At 44.4% G+C, this 24,789-nt stretch overlaps 1 long non-coding RNA gene across 1 annotated transcript in view; it reads left to right on the plus strand.

Annotated features, from left to right (window-relative positions):
• LOC143942019 (uncharacterized) overlaps positions 1-20,476 on the plus strand; it is a 121,170-nt gene extending 100,694 nt beyond the window's left edge. The window contains exon 3 of the long non-coding RNA XR_013264635.1: positions 19,888-20,476. This is a non-coding gene — a long non-coding RNA (uncharacterized LOC143942019). The remainder of the gene's footprint in view (positions 1-19,887) is intronic.
• The last annotated feature ends 4,313 nt before the right edge of the window (positions 20,477-24,789 follow it).

The raw sequence follows: 24,789 nt of genomic DNA on the forward strand, positions 1-24,789 counted from the left end.
AAAAAGGTGGGGTATACATTGGCAGGGAAAAGGGGGCGGAGCAAGGGGGCTCCACCCCCTGAAAATTAGGTTTTGCTTAGGGTGTAAAAAATTTAACACTGACAGGGGTGCTTAAAATAGTCAGCTTTTAGTCATTTACTGTATGTAAAATCTTTATTCCAAAAACAAAAGAAACAAAAATAAAACTGTTGCCGTAACTGCTTGGAACTGCGTTGAATTTTCATGTGTTTTCTTTGGATTGTAATACATAAAATTTCTTAACCACTTGACCTCCGGAAGGTTTACCTCCCTTCATGACCAGGCCATTTTTTTGTGATCCGGCACTGCATTATTTTAACTGACAATTGCACGGTCGTGCAACACTGTGCCCAAATAAAATGTATGTCCTTTTTTCCCCCACAAATAGAGCTTTCTTTTGGTGATACTTGATCACCTGTGAGGTTTTTATATTTTGCGCTATAAACAAAAGAGTGACAATTAAAACAATATTTTTTTACTTTTTGCTATAAAACATATCAAATAAAAAAAAATGCAAAACATCACATTTCTTCTTCAATGTAGCCAAATATGTATTCTGTTACATATTTTTGTTAAAAAAATCCTAGTAAGTGTATATTGATTGGTTTGCGCAAAAGTTATAGTGTCTACAAACTATGCCATATTTTTGTGGAACTTTTATTTATTCGTTTTTATTCACTAGTAATGGCGGCGATCAGTGACTTATAGTGGGACTGTGACATTGTGGCGGACAAATTGGAAACTAAGTGGCACTTTTGTGGGGACCAGTGACACCAATACAGTGATCAGTGCTAAAAAATATTTACTGTAACTGTACTAATGACACTGGCAGGAAAGGGGTTAACATCAGGGGTGATCAAAGGGTTAAATGTGTTCCTTGGGAGTGGTTTCTAACTGTGGGGGAGGTGCTTGTACTATAAGTAAACAGAGATTAGCAGAAACACAAGATCTCTGTCTTCTCTTGTCAGAGAATGGTGACAGGAATGATCGCTGGGTACCGGCCTCTAGTGTGTCCAATCACAGCGGACCGGGTCGCCGGCAGCACACGCGCATGCTCCACACCCAGAAAACAAATCACGTACAGATACATGATTTTACACAGTACATGTACATAGGGCGGTCCAGAAGTGGTTAAATAAAAGAATGCAAAAAGCGATAGATGGAGTTTGACTTTACTATTTTAGTCAAGTCTATCTAAATTTTCTAGTGCATTTAATACAGGTCAGTTGTACAGAAGTTGATCATTAGATCAAATTCTGTACAACCACAGTGCCCATACATGTATTGAAATCCTCCATCTAGAGATAACACACCTTTAAATTGGTTGTAAACCCTTACAAACCACTTTGACCTACAGGTAAGTCTAGATTAGGGCTTACCTGTAGGTCCAAGAAATATCTCCTAAACCTACACGGTTTAGGAGATATTTGCCAAAAGAAGGGCACCACAGTCTACGGTGCATGCGCCGTAGACAGCGGCGCGCAGGCGCACTGGGTGCGCCGCTGTCAGCAGCGATATGCCGCGAGTTTTGGCTCCCGTGCGCATGCGCGGGAGTGACGTCATCGTGGCTCCGTCAAATGACAGCGCCGGAGCAGCGAGACCTACCAAGAAGATGGAGGCTCTGTACACAAGGGGACAGCAGTGACTTCGCTGGCTCCTGTGTCAGGTAAGTGACACATAATGGGCTACTATGCGATGCATAGTAGTCCATTATGCTTTACCTTTGCAGGGAATCAAAGAGGAAGTAAACCCATCAGGGTTTACTTCCTCTTTAAGGCCCCGTTCACACATCAGATTCGCAGATTCACAGAGTAAAATGCATGCTGAGCATAGGGCAGCCCATTCACTCTCATGGGCTGCTGTCATGTACCTGATCTGAAGCCAATATGCAGAGGGGGGCTCCCCTTGTGGCTAGGTGCGTTACACCTGTAAAAGGGCCACAGAAGGTATATGGCCCAAAGAAGCACGGGTTGCCGGCAGGATCTGGATGGGCCCAGAAGAGCGTCATATTGTGAGGACTGCCAGGGCGTGGTGGTGCACAGGCAGTTAGGAACTCCCGACTGTGCTTGGAATACACCGTGCTTCAGAGGACAGCAATGGACACCTGGCTGAGGGTCAAACACAGGATGGCCAGTGGTCACCTGGCTGAGGGTCAAACACAGGATGGCAAGAAGCAAGAGCAAATCCATGAAGTAAGCAGAGGTCATAAACTGGTAATCAGGCAGAGGCAAAGTCCATATAGCAAGCCAGGGTTGTGCACGGATAATCAGCAGAAGGAAGGTCAAGGAGCAAGCCAGGGGATGAGCCAGGAGAGGAGGTCAACAGGTCTGGAACGAGCCGGGTCAAGAACAGGAGATGCAAGGAATAACACAGAGGTTCAGGAATACAGGAAGCTGACGACAATCCAGCAACTTGGGTCAAACAGAGGCAGTCTTTTATAGGCCAGCAGGGGGATCTATCTGTCACATGATGTGCCTAAGGCATCCATTTTTTCTACTTGCAAGATTGGCAATAGTTCCATGGCCATTTCCCTGACAGCTGCCCTATGTGCGTTTGTTCCACCAAGGAAGCATAGGGACCATATTGGCCTTGAGCCAGGTGTGATGTTGCGCTTTTTCTGCGACTCTAGAATGTTTTGTCACTCATCAATCACACCTTGTTTTGGGGTGCCATTCAGGATGAATGGCATCCAAACACACCTTGCTCATTTTCCAGCAATTTGGAATCCCAGGCAGAATTGCGGCAATTTTGCCTGCAATTCCAGATCACCTATACATGGACAGGTCCTCAGGATTGTTAGACCTTTTGAGAAGTAATAATAATATTTTTAAAGTTTTTATTTTTTTTTGTATGTCATGAGCCCCATGAGAGGAAGGAGAAGAAAGCATCACAATGACTTCAGCGGTCTTCAACGTTTGCAAAGCTAGAAACCAAAGATATTTACATGTTCTGGTTGATTAGATAAAAAGACCTGATACCACTAAGATGAGTCGACAATAAAAATACTTGACTGATTGTTCACCAGATGAAAAACTTGTCTGTGGACAGAGACTATTGCGAAGACTCCAAGAGTTGTTTACCCAGATGAACTGGCTAAATAGTTAGATTGGGCAAAGCAACTCAAAGAACTAATCAAGAACTATCAGATTTTTTTCTATCTGATTTTTTTCCTTACTCAGAAATACTTACTCAGAAATACTTTAAAGTATACCAATCAGTGTTGTGAATAACATATATATATATATATATATATATATATATATATATATATATATATATATATGTTATATATCGTGACCATGTCTACATAAATATATCCATATAGCATGTGTTTTTACCTAAATGAATAAGTACTCATAGTATCTACAAGAGTAACACATTTATCCATATTTAATAATTGTATGCGATATTGATGAGTATAATTATACCCTCACATTGTACTGGTTACCAGAATTTCTAAATATTTTATATATATATATATATATATATATATATATATATATATATATATATATATATATATATATATATATATATATATATATATATATATATATATACATACATATATATACACACACACAAAATACATATACATATCAGCACCACTATACAAGCAGATCTGTATTATGAAGATTGAACATATTACTTAGAAGATATTTCAGAACAAGTATTGCTGCCCTTGGACACGCTTAGTGGTTGGAAGTGGTATTACCTAAATATACAAAAAGTTAAAGCGGGAGTCCGCCGTTTTTTTTTTTTTAAAAGCCAGCAGCTACAAATACTGCAGCTGCTGACTTTTAAAATAATGACACTTACCCGCCCAGCGCGCCCGCGATGTCGGCACCCGAAGCCGATCTCTCGATCGTCTCTTGGGTGCTGCCGCCGCCATCTTGGATATGGGAATCAGGAAGTGGAGCCTTTCCGCTTCATTTCCCGGTTCCCTATTGGGCATGCGCGAGTCGCGCTGCGCAATAAGGATGGTCCCCGCTGTCTCTGGGATCCGTGTGTTTCCCAGCAGGCAGCGGGGGACCTTCGGAAAGGGGCGTAGATTCTGCGGAAAGGGGCGTACCTTCTGCAGAATCTATGCCGGAAGTGGGTGCAGATACCTGTACTGTACAGGTACCTGCACCTCCCTCCCCCCTGAAAGGTGCCAATTATGGCGCCGGAGGGGGGGAGGGTTCCAATGAGCGGAAGGTCCACTTTAGGGTGGACCTCCGCTTTAATCAATGGATCTTTCAACCAATGAAAAAAAAGTTACGCCTTCTGGGCTAGGCTTATTATAATTTTTATGAGTCTATTGTCAAAAATGGTATATAGGATCAGGATAGATGCCATGTGAGGACACGCAGACACACCTAATTCATCAACGCATAGCTCCACATTCATGAAGATTCATTGACACCTTATAATTTGAAACACTAAGGATGCAAGACGTAATCTCTCTCTAGGCAGAAGCCATCTTGGAAGCCACGGCAGCCATTTTAAAACTCTGGTAACCATCGATTCAGACGAGTAGCCATTTTGGAAAGGGTAATTATGTCATATTGATTTTTACCTTATATTGATTTGAGTTATCTTAAATTTTTTTTATTGATTATTATATGCAGCGGGATAAATATTTCTCTTGAGTCGATAAACGCCTTGTAGATTTTTCTCTAAGCTTACATTTTTCATTATAATTTTATAGTTTCCACCATATTGAAATAGCAAACATCTATTATTTTTATTATCATTTTATTGATCACTTACTTATCTGCGGTATAGTAACGGTTGAATTTGTGAAATACAGATGTTCTGTCTAATCGTCATATTTACTTGGTTAATTGATTCTACAGGAAACTTTTATCATTTCTGTGTCATTTAAAAAGTACAACACTACCATTAGCACTAGTCAACTAGTTTTCTTGATTTTATGTAACAATTGTTTTTGTCTACCAATATATATAACTATTTTGTATGAATACATGTCTGGTGAATAAATCTCCTATTTTTAGTCTGTGTTCATATTGATTGATCCTGTATCTTAAAATTATTATCGTTTAAAATTACTCATTCCCGGCAGAAAAATTATCCTCGTAAGCATGACAGGATGAAAACGCACATTTTGCTGCAATTCCAAATCACCTATATGTGAACGAGGCCTCAAGGGTAACTCCACTTTCATGAAAAATATATAGCATATGTAATTGTGACACAAGTCATATTGTAATTGAATGTTATTGTTAAAAATGACCTTTCCTTTTCAATTTGCAGCTCTGTCTTTTTCTGTAAAATTCAATGCAATATGGCTACCTGGAGGCATACCGTATACTGTTTATGTATAAAATGTCCCCAGAAATGTAATTTCCTGCTTGTGTGATTGGCTCACTGATTTTTCCACAAGTCTAAGGCCTGGTTCACACTGTTATGACTTCAAAGTCGTGCGACTTTTGTGCGGCTTTGAAGCTGATGTTGCGTCAGCTCCTGAAGAGCATGCGCTATGTGTTTTTGAAATTTAATGTTATACCTAAACTGCAGTTTGGTTTGGGTTTAATTACTCCAAATCTTGACCTCAGCATCATTCTGACTAGACTACAGGATGTTCTGCCTAGCCACAGGGGGCGCTGTGACTTCTGGCAGGTATGGAAACACAGTCTAGTTGGGTGCTTTAGGGTTACTTTCTCTCGGAACCAGCCCAGTGGGAGTGTCACTCTTGCTGTGCTTTCTGGGAGAGGGTACTTAAGATGCGGATGTCACGTGTTTCGGGGTTCCGATCCAGAAGTATGTTCTGACTGCATGGTCCTGGTCCTCCTGACCAGCCCCCAGGACGCCTATGGCCTGGGGTGCGGATCCACCAGATTTTATGTCTCAGGGCTGGCTAGCCCGAGGCGAGGAAACTAAAGAAAGGATTCAGAGGTGGTCCGGTTCTGTCTCAGGTTGTGGAGAGGCCCAGCAACTTTGTGTTACCCAGGAGAGGACTCTTCGGGAGAAGACCATGCAAGAATTGGCCTCTAAGCAAGAGCCTGGAAAAGCTGAAGGACCCAAGTGAATCCAATCTCGTGTGGTATCGCCGGACTGGCTGTAAGATACTGGTACCACACGAGCATTCTACAAGTGTTCAAGTTTCCTTACACGTGTTCTATAGCAAAGTCTGTGGCAGAGACTTATTCCTACGTGTTCTATAACAAAGTCTGTGGTAGAGGCTTGTTCCTGATTTAAACACCCTGTTGGCTGCTAGGCCTGGTGAGAGAAGGACTGTCAAACTAGGGTGAGGATCCAGCTGTGAATGGCTATTCTCTGGATTTTATTCAAAGTAAGAAAGTTCTTTATTACTGACTTTGACACTAATGGCACTATTATTACTGGCAATGACACTAATACGCGGCATAAGAGTATCTGGACTTTTCTCCTAACCCTCTGATCCTATACTGAGAGACTGTTCGTTAACTACATTTTTGCAAATAAAAATCCCTTCAAGTGGATCTGTCGTCAGTCTCTATATTTCTTGGGCCATCTACCACGGGAACCCCTAGAGGGTTACGGTAACGGTACGCCCATTAAAATCAGCTGCTCTTTCGGGGGTCAGTGCTATACTGACATCCCAGTGCAACTTCAGCACGACTTGTATATGACTTCTTTAACAGAAGTCAATGCAAGTCATGCTTAGGTCAGAAAAAATGGAAGGATATTCAGCGCTGACACACAAAAACAAACATTTTAAATGAACTGCAAGCTGACACTCAAGGTTAACTCAAAAAAATACCTCAAATAAACATTTAAAATACAACAGTGCTGCGCAATTCATAAATGTCCATAATACATTTCCAAATAAGTATATTTATCGGAGAGTCCCAACAAGTGCATGTGGAAACAGCACAAATCTCCAATCGGTGCGGTGAAACACACAAAATTATATATCTGGTGACAGTGATCCCTCCACCACAGGAAAAGATGGCCTCTCACCTCATAAATTTGACCTGAAACAGGTCACATAGCATTAAACAGATCACCAGGCAGACGAATCCCCACTCTGGATACCGTCCTCGAATCCACACTCAATATGATATTCAACCGCATAAATAAAGCAGAAGAAAGTGATCGAATGCTCTCCGTTTGTATTATTTATTAATAAAAAAATAAAATACTAAGATCCGAGTGGTGGCCCATAGACGTATAGTGTTATCTAACCAACAAGATGGCCGCGGGTGATGTCATACGTGACTCCTGACTCCCCGTATGCGTTACGTCCGTAGGCAGGACTTCCTCAGCGTGGGGAAGGATACGCGTAGACGGCCCGCATTGTATATATGTTGTCTCAGTAACCATCAATTAACGAATAAAGCTCAGGGATACAGTGTCCGAATCACAACTTGTATCACATAAAAAGGACTTTATTATGCACTTCGGAGCCGCTAGCTGAGATGGATTAGCAGACAAATATAAAGTACATAGCATTCAATAAATTATATCAATAAGACTGGTGCTAATTTTAAAATTACATATAGGGAACCATTCGATCCTCATGCATATATAAAATAAACAAAAAGTGCTCCACCATCTCAGTTCTTGTAAAAAAGAAGAAACATACTAAAATGAAAGGCGCACTTTAACCTATATAAGATAATGACATCAATCCACGACCATCTTACTGATTAAAAAAAAGCCCACGTAAACAATGACAATTCCATAAATCATTAAAAATTCGGAATAATACAAAAATCGTAAAGTACACATATTAAAAAATCATGATATTAAAATTAAAAATACACAGATAAAAAATACACAGTCAGACCAAAAGTAGAGAAGGTACCTTTTTCTAAGTCGACGCGACTTGTCATGTGATGTGTGCTCTCAAAGTCAGAGCACATGTTGTGCCAGTGTGAACCGGGCCTTAAGCCCCATACACACTATCAGATTTTCTGCCGATTTTTGTCTTCAGATTTACCAAAACCATGTAGTGCAAGGGCCTGCCTGATTGTATACACATTGAAACTCATAAAGTTTGACCTCATAGTATATGGTTTTGGTAAATCTGAAGACAAAAATCTGCAGAAAATCTGATAGTGTGTATGAGGCTTAAGTCTAATGCCGCGTACACACGATCAAACAATCCGGTGGAAAAGTCCGGCAAACTCAAGTCCGCCAAACAATCCCCCCGTGTGTAGCCTCCGGCATACTTTTTTGACCCGAAAGTACGGCGGACTTAGAATGCCGTGTTGCACTCCAATCTTCCTGCCGGACTCGCATTTCGGCGGACAATCCGGCCGTGTGTATGCCAGTCCGCCGTACTTTTGAAATGAGCGGACTTTTCCCGCCCGGAGAAAAGTCTGCTCATTTTGAGCGGGTCTCCAGGTAGGCGGGGCCCGCGAAGGAGACGTCGCTGGCCCCGCCCCCTGGTATGGACTTAAAGGGGAACCCCAACGCCGAAAAAAATCGGCGTGGGGGTCCCCCCAAGTCCACAACAGACCCTTGTCCGAGCACGCTACCCGGCCGGCCAGGAAAGGGGGGGGCGAGTGAGTGCCCCCCCTCCTGAGCCATACCAGGCCGCGTGCCCTCAACATGGGGGGTGCCTTGGGGAAGGGGGGCCGAGTCCCCATGTTGATGAGGACAAGGGCCTCTTCCCGACAACCCTGGCCGTTGGTTGTCGGGGTCTGCGGGCGGGGGGCTTATCAGAATCCGGGAGCCCCCTTTAATAAGGGGGTCCCCGGATACCGGCCCCCCACCCTATGTGAATGAGTATGGGGTACAATGTACCCCTACCCATTCACCTGTAAAATAAAAGTACAAAAAAAAACACAACACACGAGATAAAATACTTTATTGCACAGTCTTCCGTCTTCGGGGGTCTTCTCGTCGGACTCCTCCGCTATCTTCTTGTAGCTCTTTTGCTAGCGGAGGAGTCCGGCTTTCTTCCTCGCCACCGGCCTCTTCTTCCGACTTCGGGGGTCTTGTCCCCCTCTTTGGTTCTTCTACCGGGCCACCGCGCCTTCTTATAGCTCTTTTACAGGCGGTGGCCCGGTCTTCTGTCGCCGCCGCCGCCTTCCGTTCTTCTTCTTCTCCAGGAGATGTTGACTCGACGATCTCTCTGGCCGCAATGCCAGAGACGCGCTGCGCTGCCACTTATATAGGGACAAGGGGCGGTGTCACATGGGTTTATGTCACATGGGTTGGTCACATGGGTTGATGTCACATGGCGACAGTCCCAGCATCCTCCGGGACTGTGACATCGTAAGGGGGCGGGGTCACCATGTGACACCAACCCATGTGACATAAACCCATGTGACACCGCCCCTTGTCCCTATATAAGTGGCAGCGCAGCGCGTCCCTGGCATTGCGGCCGGAGAGATCGTCGAGTCAACATCTCCTGGAGAAGAAGAAGAAGAAGAAGAACGGAAGGCGGCGGCGGCGACAGAAGACCGGGCCACCACCTGTAAAAGAGCTATAAGAAGGCGCGGTGGCCCGGCAGAAGAACCGAAGAGGGGGACAAGACCCTCGAAGTCGGAAGAAGAGGCCGGCGGCGAGGAAGAAAGCCGGACTCCTCCGCTAGCAAAAAAGCGACAAGAAGATAGCGGAGGAGTCTGGCGAGAAGACCCCCGAAGACGGAAGACCCCCGGAGCTGTGCAATAAAGTATTTTATCTCGTGTGTTGTGTTTTTTTTTTGTACTTTTATTTTACAGGTGAATGGGTAGGGGTTTTTATTAAAGGGGGCTCCCGGATTCCGATAAGCCCCCCGCCCACAGACCCCGACAACCAACGGCCAGGGTTGTCGGGAAGAGGCCCTTGTCCTCATCAACATGGGGACAAGGTGCTTTGGGGTGGGGGGGCTGCGCGGCCCCCCCTTCCCCAAGGCACCCCCCATGTTGAGGGCACGCAGCTTGGTACGGCTCAGGAGGGGGGCGCTCGCTCGCCCCCCCTTTCCTGGCCGGCCGGGTAGCGTGCTCGGACAAGGGTCTGTTGTGGACTTGGGGGGGACCCCCACGCCGATTTTTTTCGGCGTTGGGGTTCCCCTTTAAGTCCATACCAGGCGGCGGGGCCAGCGACGTCTCCTTCACGGGCCCCGCCTACCTGGAGACGTGCTCGAAATGAGCGGACTTTCCTCTGCATGTGTGGGCAAGTCCGTTCATTTCAAAAGTAGGGCGGATAGTACGGTGGACTTAGTACGCCGTATTAGTCCGCTCAAAAAGTGCCATGTGTGGGCAAGTAGCCCGTTCGGAAAGTCCGACGGACAGTCTGGCGGGAAGTCCGCCAGACTAAGTACGTCGGACATACCGCTACGTGTGTACGCGGCTTTAGGTGAACTAATATACAAGTCAAATATTTGACACTCACAGCAATAGACATGTTAGTTTTGGTGAGATACTCTACAACAGTGGTTCTCAACCCTGTCCTCAAGTACCCCCAACAGGCCATGTTTGCAGGTTTTCCTTTATCTTGCACAAGTGCTTTAAATTAGAGTCAATGGCTTAGTATTTTGGAAAACTATTTTATCTAAGAGAAATTCCCAATATATGGTCTTTTAGGGGTACTTTGAAGGCAAGGTTGAGGAACACTGCTCTACAAGAGTTAAATGCTTGTAAAGGGTTACCGACACTGCAACCTATTTTTTCCCAGATCACAGAGTGTGTACCATCTCAATCTCATTGAATTGGTCCCCCCCTTCAGTATCAGTATCCAAAGGACACAGTGAAATAGTCCAAATCCTTTGGGGGAGAGGAAATTATGGTGTGGGGTTGTTCTTCAGGGGTTTAGCTTGGCCCCTCAGTTCCAGTGAAGGGAACTTTTAAGGTGTCCGCATACCAAGACATTTTGGACAATTCCATGCTCCCAACTTTGTGGGATCAGTTTGGGGATGGCCCCTTCCTGTTCCTACATGACTATGCACCAGTGCACAAAGCAAGTCCAAAAAGACATGAATGAGCGAGTTTTAGGTGGAGGAACGTGGCTGGCGTGTACAGAGTACTGACCTCAACCTGATAGAGCACCTTTGGGATAAATTAGAGCGGAGACTGCGAGCCAGGTCTTCTCGCCCAACATCCGTGCCTGACCTCACAAATGTGCTTCTGGAAGAATGGTCAACTAGTCCCATAGACACACTCCTAAACCTTGTGGACAGCTTTCCCAGAAGATTTGAAGTTGTTATAGCTACAAAGGGTGGATCAACTCAATATTGAACCCTACAGACGAAGACTGGGATGCCATTAAAATTTATTTGCATGAAAAGGCATGCGTCCCAATACTTTTGGCAATATAGTGTAATTGATATGGACAACAGGTAAGTATTCTTTTAGCACCTATTTCATACAGTATATCATCCACATAGGGTTAAAGGATACATGTACGGATACATTTGTTCTTTTTAGCATTGAACCAAATGAACCAACAACACTCAATCAATCAATTAATAAAAATTTACATCATTAGGATCTCAAGCATGAATGGTTAAGGCGCATTATAACAATATAGTAGAAAAATAAAATTTACTTAGATGGGGAAATAATGTTCTTTAGCAAGGAACATACATTTCACATTAATAATTATGCTACCATAATGAGTGTGTGCTGTAGACAGGGCCAGATTAAGAGCATCATGGGCCTGGTGCTGAGGATTTTGGTGGGCCTTTTTGCGGAAACAAAATGAAAATGCAAAAATGTTTTGCTAAAACAAATTGAATATACTCTCACCAGTAATATCAGCCGTGCTGCTTCAACAACAGCAACATAGGGCGACCACATTTCCAAGCTGCCATTCAGGGACAACCCCCCTTTACAAAAATAGATGAGAGGGGGATGCAGTCTCAGGGTTGATGGGAAAATAGGTGGCGGGGGTGATTTTTCGGGCAAATGGCTGGTGTTAGCACTTAAAATCATCCTGACACTATGCTTGATATGGCGTCAGGATGATCAAATGCCATTATTTCTATTACTACATTTTTAATATATAGTGAAATAGCTCACCATGATGCAGAATCAGTGGGAACCTGAGCTTGTCACTTCCCATCAGATGCAGCGTGTCACTTGCCACCATTGCCTGCCGCCAGATGCAGCATGCCAGATGCCACCCGCAGCCTACCACCAGATACAGTGTGCCACTTGCCACCAGATATAGTGTGCCACTTGCCACCAGCAGCCAGCCACCAGATACAGTGTGCCACTTGCCACCAGCAGCCTGTCACCAGATACAGTGTGCCACTTGCCACAAGCAGCATGCCAGATACAGTGTGCCACTTGCTACCAGATACAGTGTGCCACTTGCCACAAGCAGCATGTCACCAGATACAGTGTGCCACTTGCCACAAGAAGCATGCCACCAGATACAGTGTGCCACTTGCCACCAGATACAGTGTGCCACTTGCCACCAGCAGCCTGCCAGATACAGTGTGCCACTTGCCACCAGCAGCCAGCCACCTGATACAGTGCCACTTGCCACCCGCAGCCTGCCACCAGATACAGTGTGCTGCTTGCCACCAGTAGCCTTCCACCATATACAGTGTGCCACGTGCAACCAGCAGCCTGCCACCAGATACAGTGGGCCACTTGCCACCAGCAGCCTACCACCAGATACAGTGGGCCACTTGCCGCCAGCAGCCTGCCCTCAGATACAGTGTACCACTTGCAACCAGCAGGATGCCACCAGATACAGTGTGCCACTTGCCACCAGCAGCCTGCCACCAGATACAGTGTGCCACTTGCCGCCAGCAGCCTGCCACCAGATACGGTGTGCCACTTGCCGCCAGATACGGTGTGCCACTTGCCATCAGCAGCATGCCACCAGATATGGTGTACCACTTGCCAACATCAATCTGCCACCAGATACAGTGTGCCACTTGCCACAAGCAGCATGCCAGATACAGTGTGCCACTTGCCACAAGCGGCATGCCAGATAGTGTGTCACTTGCCACCAGATACATTGTGCCGCTTGCCACCAACAGCATGTCACCAGATACAGTGTGCCACTTGCCACCAAAAGCATGTCACCAGATACAGTGTGCCACTTGCCACCAGCAGCATGTCACCAGATACAGTGTGCCACTTGCCACCAGCAGCATGTCACCAGATACAGTTGCCACTTACCACCAGCAGCATGCCACCAGATATAGTGTGCCACTTGCCACCAGATACAGCGTGCCACTTGCCACCGGCAGCATGCCACCAGATACGGTGTGCCACTTGCCACCAGATATAGTGTGCCACTTGCCATCAGATACAGTGTGCCAGTTGACACAAGCAGCATGCCACCAAATACAGTGTGCCACTTGCCACAAGCAGCCTGTCACCAGATACAGTGTGCCACTTGCCATCAGCAGCAAGCCACCAGATATGGTGTGCCACTTGCCATCAGCATCAAGCCACCAGATACAGTGTGCCACTCGCCACCCACAGCCTGTCACCATATACAGTGTGCCACTTGCCACCAGCAGCCTGCCACTCCCTCCAGGACTCTGCCCGGATGGATAGAATAGAGAGGGCCTGCATAGTCAAATCCCTGGAGCCCCCACCCCTCCTGAGCTGGGATGGTATGGCTGTGTGTATGTATGCCAGGAGTATTGATCAGACCATGTCGTAAAGGGGGGTTGTGTGTGCAAGCCTTTGGGGTCACACTGGTGTGCTGCAGTCGGTTGCACTGCTTATGTATCTGCAGTCTTATCTGCAGTCCTATTGATTTATATCAGATTGCAGGTTTTTTCTGCATTTTCTGACAAAGCGCCAAAGATGCAGCATGCAGGAATTTTGGTGCGCTTTCAGAAAATGCAGAAAAAACAAACAGCCTAATAGAAATCTATAGGACTGTGGGTAAAACGCAGGAAAACTGTGGATACACTAGCAATGTCCCAAAACACAGAAAATCAGTGCGAACCACCTAAAAGCACAAGGGGCCAAGCACTACCACAGGCTGATGACACAGTTCTAAACACTTTGGCTGCAGTTATAACAGCTACTGCTGGAGAAAAAAAGTAAAAAAACAAGGGTAAGGGATATAAGAGTCCAGTCACTGAGCTCACATTTGGATGGTCCCTGGAGGCTGATCACTCACAGATATCCTGTTCATCTTCTATCTGCCTGCGTTCTGTTCATAATTTCCCACCCACACGGCTCCTTCACTGCACAGACTTCACAGAGGGAGAGGGGAGGGGAAAGGCAGAGCCAACTCAGCCTCTCCCATTTGTGTAGGGGGGGAACTGTGCACTGTGACATTGTAATAATCACAGTGAGCAAACACAGATGCAGCCAGACACCCCTACATTTACACACAGTTCTCCTGTCCCATAGAAGTTTATGGACAGAAGAAAATCGGGCTTATGCTGCAGGCTGTGCGGGCCGATTTTAAGACAGGGGCCTGGAGCTGCAGCTCCTTCAGCCCCTATGTTAATCCGGCCCTGGCTGTAGATTGCATCCAGCATGGTTCCTGTTTCTTCTTGCTGGAGGCCGCCATTTTGCTGAAGCCTACAAATTTGATACAAAATTAGAGAGCAACTGAGCATGTGCAGAGCAGGGTTAGACGTTTATTAAGCCCCATACACACTATCAGTTTTTCAGATTTACCAAAACCATATAATATGAGGTCAAACCTTAGGAGCTTCAATTTGTATGCAATCAGGGAGGCTCTTCACTACATGGTTTTGGTAAATCTGAAGGAAAAACTCAGCAGAAAAACTGATAGTGTGTATGGGGCTTTACTGGATTTTACATAGTAACATAGTTGGTAAGGTTGAATAAAATCAACAGTCCATCCAGTTCAACCTGTGTCGGTGTGTGTGTATAGAAAAATCATTTTCCATACCCCCTTAAATTGTTTCCATTAAGATGCACGTCCAAGAATCTTTTAAAACTATCCATACTTCCCGCCGACACCACCGATTGGGGAAGAGAGTTCCGCAATCTTACTGCCTGGACAATGAAAAACACCCTTCGCAGCTTAAGGTTAAACCACTTCTTTTCCAGTCTCATCATGTGGCCCCCGTGTCCTCTTACACTCCCTGAGACTGAAAAGTTTCATACTTACGCTGGGATCACCATTGAGATATTCGTATATTGCTATCATATCTGCTCCCAAGCATCTCTTCTCCAGGGAGAATAAATTTAGCGCTTGTAGTTGTTCCTCATAATTGAGGTCCTCCAGTCCCCATATTCATTTAGTTGTCCTTCTCTAGACTTTCTCCAGAACATCCTTTCTGAGGACTGGTGACCAGAACTGGATGGAATACTCCAGATGTGGTCGAACCAGAGTTTTATTAAGTGTCAGGATTATAGTTTTATCTCCGGAGTAACATCCCTTTTTAATGAATGCCAATATTCTTCTGGCCTTGGTAGCTACAGCTTGACATTGCGTGCTATTGCTCAGTCTGTCTTCTACCAGGACCCCTCGATCCTTCTCCATCCTGGAAGCCCCTAGGGATTCTCCCCATAATGAGTAATGCCCTGTACACACGGTCGGACTTTCCGACGGAAAATGTGCAATCGGATCTTGTTGTCGGAAAATCCGATCATGTGTGGGCTCCATCTGACTTTTTCCGTCTGAATTTCCAACACACAAAGTTTGAGAGCAGGACCTAAATTTTTCTGACAACAAAATCCGATCGTTTCAATTCCGACGGACAAAATGCCACGCATGCTCAGAATAAATTATGATACGAAAGCTATTGGCTACTGGCCTGTTTATAGTCCCGTCGTATGCGTTCCACGTCACCGCGTTCAGAACGATTGGATTTTCCGACAACTTTGTGCGACTGTGTGTATGCTAGACAAGTTTGGGCCAAAATCCGACCGTGTGTACAGGGCATAACTTGCATTTATATTTTTACCCTCCAAGTGCATTACTTTACATTTTTCAATGTTAAACTTCGCTTGCCATGTAGTAGAGCACTCCATTAATTTATTCAGGTTCTCTTTTAAGTTTTCTATATCCTGCTGTGTTGTTGTTTCCCTGCATATTTTTATGTAGTCAGCAAACACTGAAATCGAGCTATTTATTCTACCCTCTATATTATTTATAAATAAATTAAACAGAATTGGTCCCAGGACAGAGACTTGGGGTACCCCACTAACCCTTCTAGACCATTCTGGGTACACGTTATTTATCACAACCCTTTGGACACGCCTCAAGCCAATTTTCTATCCAGGTTCATACCTTATAGTCCATGCCTACAGACCTCAGCTTGTAGATTAAGACCCCTTTCACACTGGGGCGTTTTTCAGGCGTTTTTCAGGCGCTTTAGCATTAAAAAAAGCGCCTGTAAAGCGCTTGAAAGAAGCCTCATCTGCAGTCCCAATGTGAAAGCCCAAGTGCTTTAAGAACCCTTTCACAATGTCAGCGCCCGAAAAACGCTCGTAAAGCGCCGCTTAAACTAGCAGCGCTTTACCAGCATTTTTCGAGGGTTATTGGGGCGCTTTTAACCCCTGCTAGTGGCCAAATAAAGGGTTAAAAGTGCCCACAAAATGCTGCTGCCAATAGCGTTTTTCAGGCGTTTTTCAGGCGTTTTACAGGCGCTTCCCATTGATTTCAATGGGAAGGGGCGCTTTATTCACCGCTCCAAAAGCGCTGCAAAGAAGCTGCTTGCAGGACTTTTTTTGACGCCCTGCCAGCGCAGCGCCTTGGTGTAAAAGCACTCGGGCGTTTACATTGGGATTGCAGTTGCAGCTTCTTTCAGGCGTATTTTTTAACACTGAAGCGCCTGAAAAACGCCCCAGTATGAAAGGGATCTCGGTGTGAAAGCACTCGGGCTTTTACATTGGGATTGCAGTTGCGGCTTCTTTCAGGCGCATGAAAAACGCCTGAAAAACGCCCCAGTGTGAAAGGGGTCTAAGCGTTTGTGGGGGACTGTATCAAATGCTTTTGCAAAATCTAGATATACCACATCTACCGGCCTACCTTTGTCCAGATGGCAGCTCACTTCCTTGTAGAATGTTAATAGGTTGGTTTGGCAAGACAACCTTTCGTAAACCCGTGCTGATTACTGCTATTTATACTGTTTTCATCAGCAAATTATTGGATATGGTCCCTTAGCATCCCCTCAAATGGTTTACAAAATACTGATGTTAGACTGACAGGCTTATAGTTCCCAGGAATAGATCTCTGCCCTTTTTTGAATATTGGTATCACGTGGGCTTTTCACCAAGCAGCTGGTACCAATCCTGTCAGTATGCTGACATGTATGGATTTTAAACAGTATAGGCACTTATTTTTAATGTATGAGGCTGGGTTCACATTCGAACACGCAGTGGCTCACAGCAGGAGTCCGGTGTGTCTCCATTCACAGTTTCAGGTGTGATTTTTTTTTTTTGGGCTGAATTCACACCTGAAATGGACCAAAAAACTCACAGGACTTCTGTGCAATTCACACTGGAGCTGCTGCGGATATGTGTGAACCAGCTCCATAGAGAGCAGGTCACAATCACTTGCTATGTGAATTGGATGCAGTGAAACCCACATCCAATTCGCATAAGTGTAAAGCCAGCCTTACATAGATATACCTGCAAAAGGGGTCGGCCTGAAGTGATCTAGCAGGACCTAATTTTCTCACTTAAGTTCCACTTTAAGCAAAAAAATTACAAAAGCCTTGAGTGATAAAATTCATTGGTTGGAATGTTAAAATAGATTTTTTTAGTCTTTATTTTAGTATTCCATCAGAGATTCATTGATTTGGTGACCCAAGCCAGGGTGATTGATTGACAGCGGCTCATACTAACATTAGTGAGGCCTCAACAGAAAAATCTGTTACTGTGTCTGCCTTAGCATTATAAGAGATGGTGTTGTTGGTGTAAATCCACTGCTGTAATGACTAAGCATGTCCAGAACAAATTCTCAATTTAACAGTGGCTTAGAGTCTTCTACCTCTGAATCTTTGAGCACCATTGATTTAAGAAAAAAGCTTGGCTGCTCTAACCTTAGCATGGTCCATACTAAGAAGTGAGCTTACAAAAAAAAAAGTATTACCTGGGAAATAATTATGTTGCGCATCGAAAAAGAACAATGAAAAGGATCGGTTCCAGGCCACAAAAACACCATCTAATAATCATTCGGGAGCAGGCCTATCTCCCTCTTCTGCCATTCCACAAATAGGCCACTATATACCATCCATCTAGAGATGAAAAAGATGAATCGGTGTTATATTGGATACAGATTGATATTAATGCAGCTTTGACATGAACTAAAGTTAGCCCACCTTTTGCAGCTATAATGGCTTCAACTCTTCTGGGAAGGCAGTCCACAAGGTTTAGGAGTGTGTCTATGTGAATGTTTGACCATTCTTCCAGAAGTGCATTAATGAGGTCAGGAACTGATGTTGGACAAAAAAGCCTGACTAGCAATTTTTCTGCTCAGGCCAGTGAAGTTCCTCCACCCCAAACTCGCTCATCCATGTCTTTACGGACCTTGCTTTGTGCACTGGTGTACAGTCATGTTGGAACAGGAAGAGGCCATCTCCAAACTGTTCCCACAAAGTTAGGAGCATGAAATTGTCCAAAGTGTCTTGGTATGCTGACGCCTTAAAGGAGAAGTCCAGCCTGAGCAAATTTGGCTGGGCTTCTTCTAATTCGTTTTGCACTCCTGTGACCTGTTTTCAGCAAAGAGCGAACTGAAGTCCACTCTCTGTTGATGTCACCAAGATCAGTCCAGGCACCGCGCCATCCCCACTTCGAAAGTCTGGATTCACCAGGTGCCTGGACTGATAGCAGTCATAGTCTCTCACTGAGACAACTGCTCTTCTCCCTCCACAGCTTAACGCTCAAATGAGTGGGAAGTAGCAGAGCAGGAGAACAACTGACTGACTGTGAGAACCGAGCCATTGGCGATGTTCGATGGCTCGGTTCTCAGCCAAGAGGCGACTGGGGACAGATGCAGCATTGGTCTGATGCTGCATCCACCTAGGTAAGTATATTGGGGGAAGACACGGCAAACCCATACTTCTTTTTTAAGAGTTCCCTCACACTTGAACTAAGAGGCAAAGCCTGATTCCTGAAAAAAAAAAAAACCCACACCATAATTCCCCCCTCCATCAAATGATTTGGACCACCAATGCACAAATCACTATATGTGTGTGTGTGTGTGTGTGTATGTATATATATATATATATATATATATATATATATATATATATAGTAGCAGGGCGGTACCTTGCCAGTATCCAGGCCTAATAAACAGCCAGTTCACTATTGAGTCAGCTGTGTTCTGGGCTTTAAGTAATCCCCATACCAAGGCTCTAGGCTCCCAGTTGGAGACGACTCCACCTTGCAGACAGGAGGTCTAGGCATGGGAGTCAGTAGGGTTTCACCTAGGAGAGAGGCGGGTGCCAGTTTAGCAAGAGGCTACCTGCTGTAAGCATGGAGGTGCTGAGCGTCCGGTCTGTGGGAGACAGACCAAGGCCCTAAAGGGTAAGGCCTGAGCTGGAGAGTTGCATTTACAAGCCAGGAGGGCTGAAATACGTTTACTTTGGTAGCAGGACTGAAATACTGAATACCCCTACCATATCTTCTGTGTTTGTTTTGAACTTTCTTTTAAATAAAAGTGGGCAAAACCTGAAACGGATAAAAGTCGTGGTGTGTCCTTAAAGCGCTACACTTGGAGTGAACCCCTGACAATATATATATATATATATATATATATATATATATATATATATATATATATATATATATATATATATATATATATATATATATATATATATATATATATATTTATACACAGTATGCATGTTTGTAATATGTTTTGTTTATTAACTGAATTTTCTGAATTAACTGAATTTTTTCCCCTTTTTTATCTAAATTTTTATTGTAAATTTTATTTGACTCTTTTTAAACTTAAATTTTATTTGACTCTTTTTAAACTTAAATTTTTTTACATTTATTTACAGCAGTCATTTTTTGTTGATATTTATTTTATATTTTAAAGGTTTCTGGCCACAGGACATCATTTGCTTTCCTACACCACTACTTTCTGATGGGTGTTGCAACTCGTTGCAAAAGTGACAAGCAAAGCCTGCTTTGCACTGTGGGAGGAGCTACATAATGATGTAATGTCTGCGCCAACGGAACAGATGTGGGAAGAAGTGATTGATGACTTTTGGGTAAAAGTTAAGTTTCCAAATTGCATTGGAGCTCTGGATGGAAAACACGTTTAACTCGAGTTGAAAAGCCACCCAAATCTGGTTCACTGTATTTTAATTATAAGAAATACCTTTCAATTGTACTCCTGATACTCACTCATGCTTCATATGTGTGGGTGTTGGAGCCAATGGGTGTCAGATGGGATTCTAGAATTTCTTGTCAATCAGCCATGGGGTGCCAGCTAAATGAAGGCCATTTTGTGATTCCTGGATGGAGGCCTCTTCCATGTACAACTTAGACCAGTCTTCCATTGGTCATTGTAAGCTCATGAAGCCCTATAGTAGACAATGACTTAGTCACAAGGAAAACATTTTTAACTATAGACTCAGCCATGCAAGACGAGTTGTCGAGTGCGAATTTGGAATATGTGCAGCTAAATGTGTGCAGCTAAATGGCGGGTACTCTTATCTGCAATTGGATGTTAAGAAATCTATAAAAGTAGTTCTCGCCTGCTGTGTTCTGCATAACTTTGTGATTGACAAAGAGAGAGGATCCAGTGAGCCTGCACCTCCACACCTCGAACAGAACATTCAGTTCATGGACTTGTGCTCCACTACTTGAGTTAACCATCAATTTGCTAATTATTTTCACCAGATGGTAGATTGCCCTGACAGGATGCACATATAATTATGTTCGAATTTGATCCTGATACTTTACAAATAAAGGATTGTTTCTTTACCCCCTTTATCTCTTTCCTAGGCTGGAGGAGGGCAAAGTGTGGACAAGTTTACAAGGTGGCTGAAGGGTGGGTCAGTCTCCTAGGTAACATGCGAGAGACTGATAGGGTTACCTCAGGTTGGGGGGGGGGGGGAGCAGACAGTGGTGTGAAACTCATTGTCTCAAGCTAGCTGTGAAACATCACATGTTGGGTCACAAAGAAATGCAACCAGCCAGACATTACATATGTAGCCCCCTGTTCCTAAAATGGGGCTATAGCGTGAATTTAGTTTTTGGCTGAGCTGTAAACAGCTCAGATTGAATGTATATCGTTTATTTGGTTCTGTTCTAAACTTGTCTGAGTTGTGCATTTCCCACTGTTGCCAGTGGGTGTCACTAGTACCACAGGACAGTGTGAGAATTACAACCAGGTTGAGCTGTAATGAATATTATTTTTCTGGAAACAGCCCAGTAGGAGGTTCCTGGCTGCTGTGCATCCTGGGAAGGGGTATTTATTGGACAGATGCCATATCCTTTAGTCAGTCGTTATTCTGCATTATGCCCAGAATCTTGTCTGGGGCCTACTAATCCTGAGGTGGTCCTTAGGCTGTCTTGCCTGTGTGGGAGAAGCCGAGCCAAGCTGAGGAGATCCAGGGGAAGACCCTTGCTGGAGAGAGCCAGGATGAAGACTGGTCTCTCAGGAGGGTCTGGTGACTGGTTTGGAGAACGTACCTATATCTAAACTACCCTTACAGTATCACCGGGTCGGCTTAAAGGTTCTGGGACTGTGAAGCTGTTCTACAATCTAATCAAAGCAACTAGATCCTGGCTACCAAGTCTGTAAAAGGGACTTATCCAGGAGTGCTACTGGCTGCTAAGTCTGTGAGAGAGGCTTGTCCAGACATTCTACTGGTCGCTAGGTCTGTGTGAGAGACCTACCCAGGTGTTCAAGATCTGCTAAAAGAAAGCTGTTTTGTCTTTTGGATTCAAGGAGTCTGTAAGTGATCTGCTAGAAAAGGTATCTGGAACCTCCCCTAAACCTCTTTAAATGAATGAAATACTTGTATAGCGCACAATGCGAACTGAATCGCCTCTAGGCGCTGTGGCCAGCTTTGATCATCTGCTAAAAGAGGAAGGTCTTGAGTCTTTTCCTAAAAGCCAGGTGATTTTCTTCCAGGCGGATGTTGATTGGTAGAGCATTCCATAGCCGAAGCCCTTGGACAGCGAATCTTTTTCCTATAAACTTTCTAAAGTTCTCATTAAAGCATTGAGAAATACCTAAAGTGACTGGCACCTGTATTCTGTTCTAACTCATTATAGCCATGGATTCAGCCCTGGGATGAATGTAAGCTCGCTCCCTGCCTCTGGAGGTAGACCCAGGGGGGCGCTACACATAGATAGAATTATGTAGCACTGACCCCAAAGGAGCGGCTGATTTATTTAGGCTTACCGTTACCTTCTTGACCTCATGTGTGTCTAGGGTTTTCCCGAGGTAGATGGCCCAAGAACTGTAGAGAATGACGCCAGATCCTCTTAGAGGGATTTTTATTTGCAAAAATAGTTAACGAACACAGTCTCTCAACATAGGGTTAGAGGGTTTAGGTAGGAAAGTCCAGAAAACTGCAGAAAACCATGCAGTCCAGCCAGACTGGTACTGAGGTCAAATTTTAACGTAGTTAACCCCAAAACCAAACTGCGGTTCCAGTAAAAGTTAAATAACAAAACACATAGCGTGTGCTCTTCAGGAGCTGGAGCTACAATTATGTTTGCTGATGTAGGGAGGGAAGGGATGCAATGCATGAATCTATCTATTGGTGATAGAGGGGGGTGGCAGGAGAGAGGGGGCGGCACCCGTGTGCCCTTATGGACGCACCGCTACTGGTTGCAATACATTTTTAGATGAGTTGCACCAAAAACTCATCATGCAGAACTTATACGATAGAATCTTAAATTGTGTTGTGTAAAATGTCTTTTGCCATGTTCATTCATTTTCTTTGTTATGTAGGAGGCAACAGGTGCACAAGAGAGCAACCGATGAGTAGGAGCCTCTAGGTGCAGCTGCAGTCTGACTCAATGGATCCTCAGGGTTCTCTTGGACACTCCACACCCAAAGCACATATTGTATGCTGATGATCCTTCAAGCTGGCCTACAAAATTAAGCTCCATGCAGGAAATAACCCCATTTGTGTTGATATGAGAGCAGAATATATGATGAAACTATATGATGTCTGATTGGTGAATTTTTTGTTCTTATTATACAGGATTTATATAACAGTTTACACAGCATTTTACAACATGAGGGCTGAGTTACAATACAATGAAATATAGCAGGAATCAGAAGTCCCTGCTAGCTAGAGCTTACCATGTAAAAATACTACCCATTCAGCAGGTGCATGGGCGTTCTTGACCAAGTTATGTTGTTGCCTCTGCAGTGGGGATTGGAGAACTTGCTGTGCTTTATGGCAGGGATCATCTCAAGGATCTCCTAAAAGGTGTACCCAACTGCAAGGGCTGCCTATTATATATTAGCCCATCGCACATAAAAAAAACACTGAAATCGCCTCGGGGGAATAAACACACTTTGTACACTCCAAAATGGTAAGTAAGAGGCAGGGCCGTCTTTAAGGCAGGGAAAAAGGGGCAGCTGCCCTGGGCCCTGTCATTATTGAGGGGCCCAAAGCAGCTGCCTCATACTTGCCAACTATCCCAGTTTAAATTCCCTTGTACCTTGAAGTTTTAGACCTGTGCTATGTCCTGATATCTCAGTGTGAAATGCTGCTACAAATGCTTCCCAGCTCTGCCTTATTGTTCTGTACAGAGGACTCACCTGCAGACTCTGTGTTTACATGTAAATAACCATCATTCATATGTAAATAGCAGCATTCATATATAAATAGCTACATCCGGCGGCATAAATATGTAAATAAAGGCGGCATTCATATGTATATTATGCCCCCTGCAGTGAGGAGATGATGTGCTATAACCTCTAATCAGTGAGCAATATTGCTGTACAGTAATCTCTAGCAACCAATCAACAAGTAGAAATCATGTGCTGTAACCTCTAGCAACCAGTCAGTAATCGGTAATGATACACTGTAACCTCTGGCAACTAATAGCAATCGCTGCCTGATCTGATACAGTAAACTGATTTTAAGTCTAGCTGCTATTTTTTATATGTCTCAGAGCAGGTGGAGAGCAAAATTCTATGGGGAGGAGGGAGGGGGGCCCCAAGAAAACGTTTGCCCAGGGTCCAATCAACATTAAAGACGGCCCTGGTAAGAGGTTACTACTGACAGATTATTGGAATATAATGAAACCAATGGTTAAGCGCAGGTGTGTGAAACGCATTTGCCAACTTTTCTGTGAGCTGTATGTGAATGTCTTGCCCTTGAATTTAATGGATTTATAATAAAGTAAGAATCTTTTATGCTGGAAGTGCCGCCATCTCTCCTTCTTTTGCATCTTGGTCGTGGACCTTGGCAGGCACCTGGCTTTCCAAACAGCAACAGGGGATCTCTTGGATTACGTGGAGTGGCACAACCCTTCCGTCTTTTCTTGTTTGGAATCCATTGGTTGACACCCACTGATTGCTGTGACAAATGACAGCAGAAGCAGTGCGCCATCAGAACGCTCACGCGCCCCCTTCCCGGAAGTGCAGAATGAAGTGTATATATGTATATAGTAAATCTGCTATAATGTTTAAAGCGTTTGTTACCCCAACACATCCTATTCCTGATATTTGCCTGTTGTACCATGTACTTGTATAAGAAAGTATCCTGTTCTCTTTGTATTGCTTCTTTTGTGTGAAATCCCTGGTGTTTCTATCAGTCCCTCTGATTTCCTATTAAAAACTGACCATGCTAATTAGGAGAGCACACCATGTTAATTTTTGTAGCTGTGCTGGATACTCAGTATGTCTTTCTCCAATGATCAAACTTGTCATGAAACGCCCCCACCTGTACAGTGATTTAGTGGGAAGCTCAGTGTGCTGCTACTTCTCCTCCCCCAGCTCTTATGCAGCTGAAAACAG

Source organism: Lithobates pipiens, unplaced genomic scaffold, assembly GCF_037356315.1.
Source record: "Lithobates pipiens isolate NorthernLeopardFrog02 unplaced genomic scaffold, aLitPip1_a1.2 Scaffold_30, whole genome shotgun sequence".
Taxonomy (NCBI): Eukaryota; Metazoa; Chordata; class Amphibia; order Anura; family Ranidae; genus Lithobates; species Lithobates pipiens.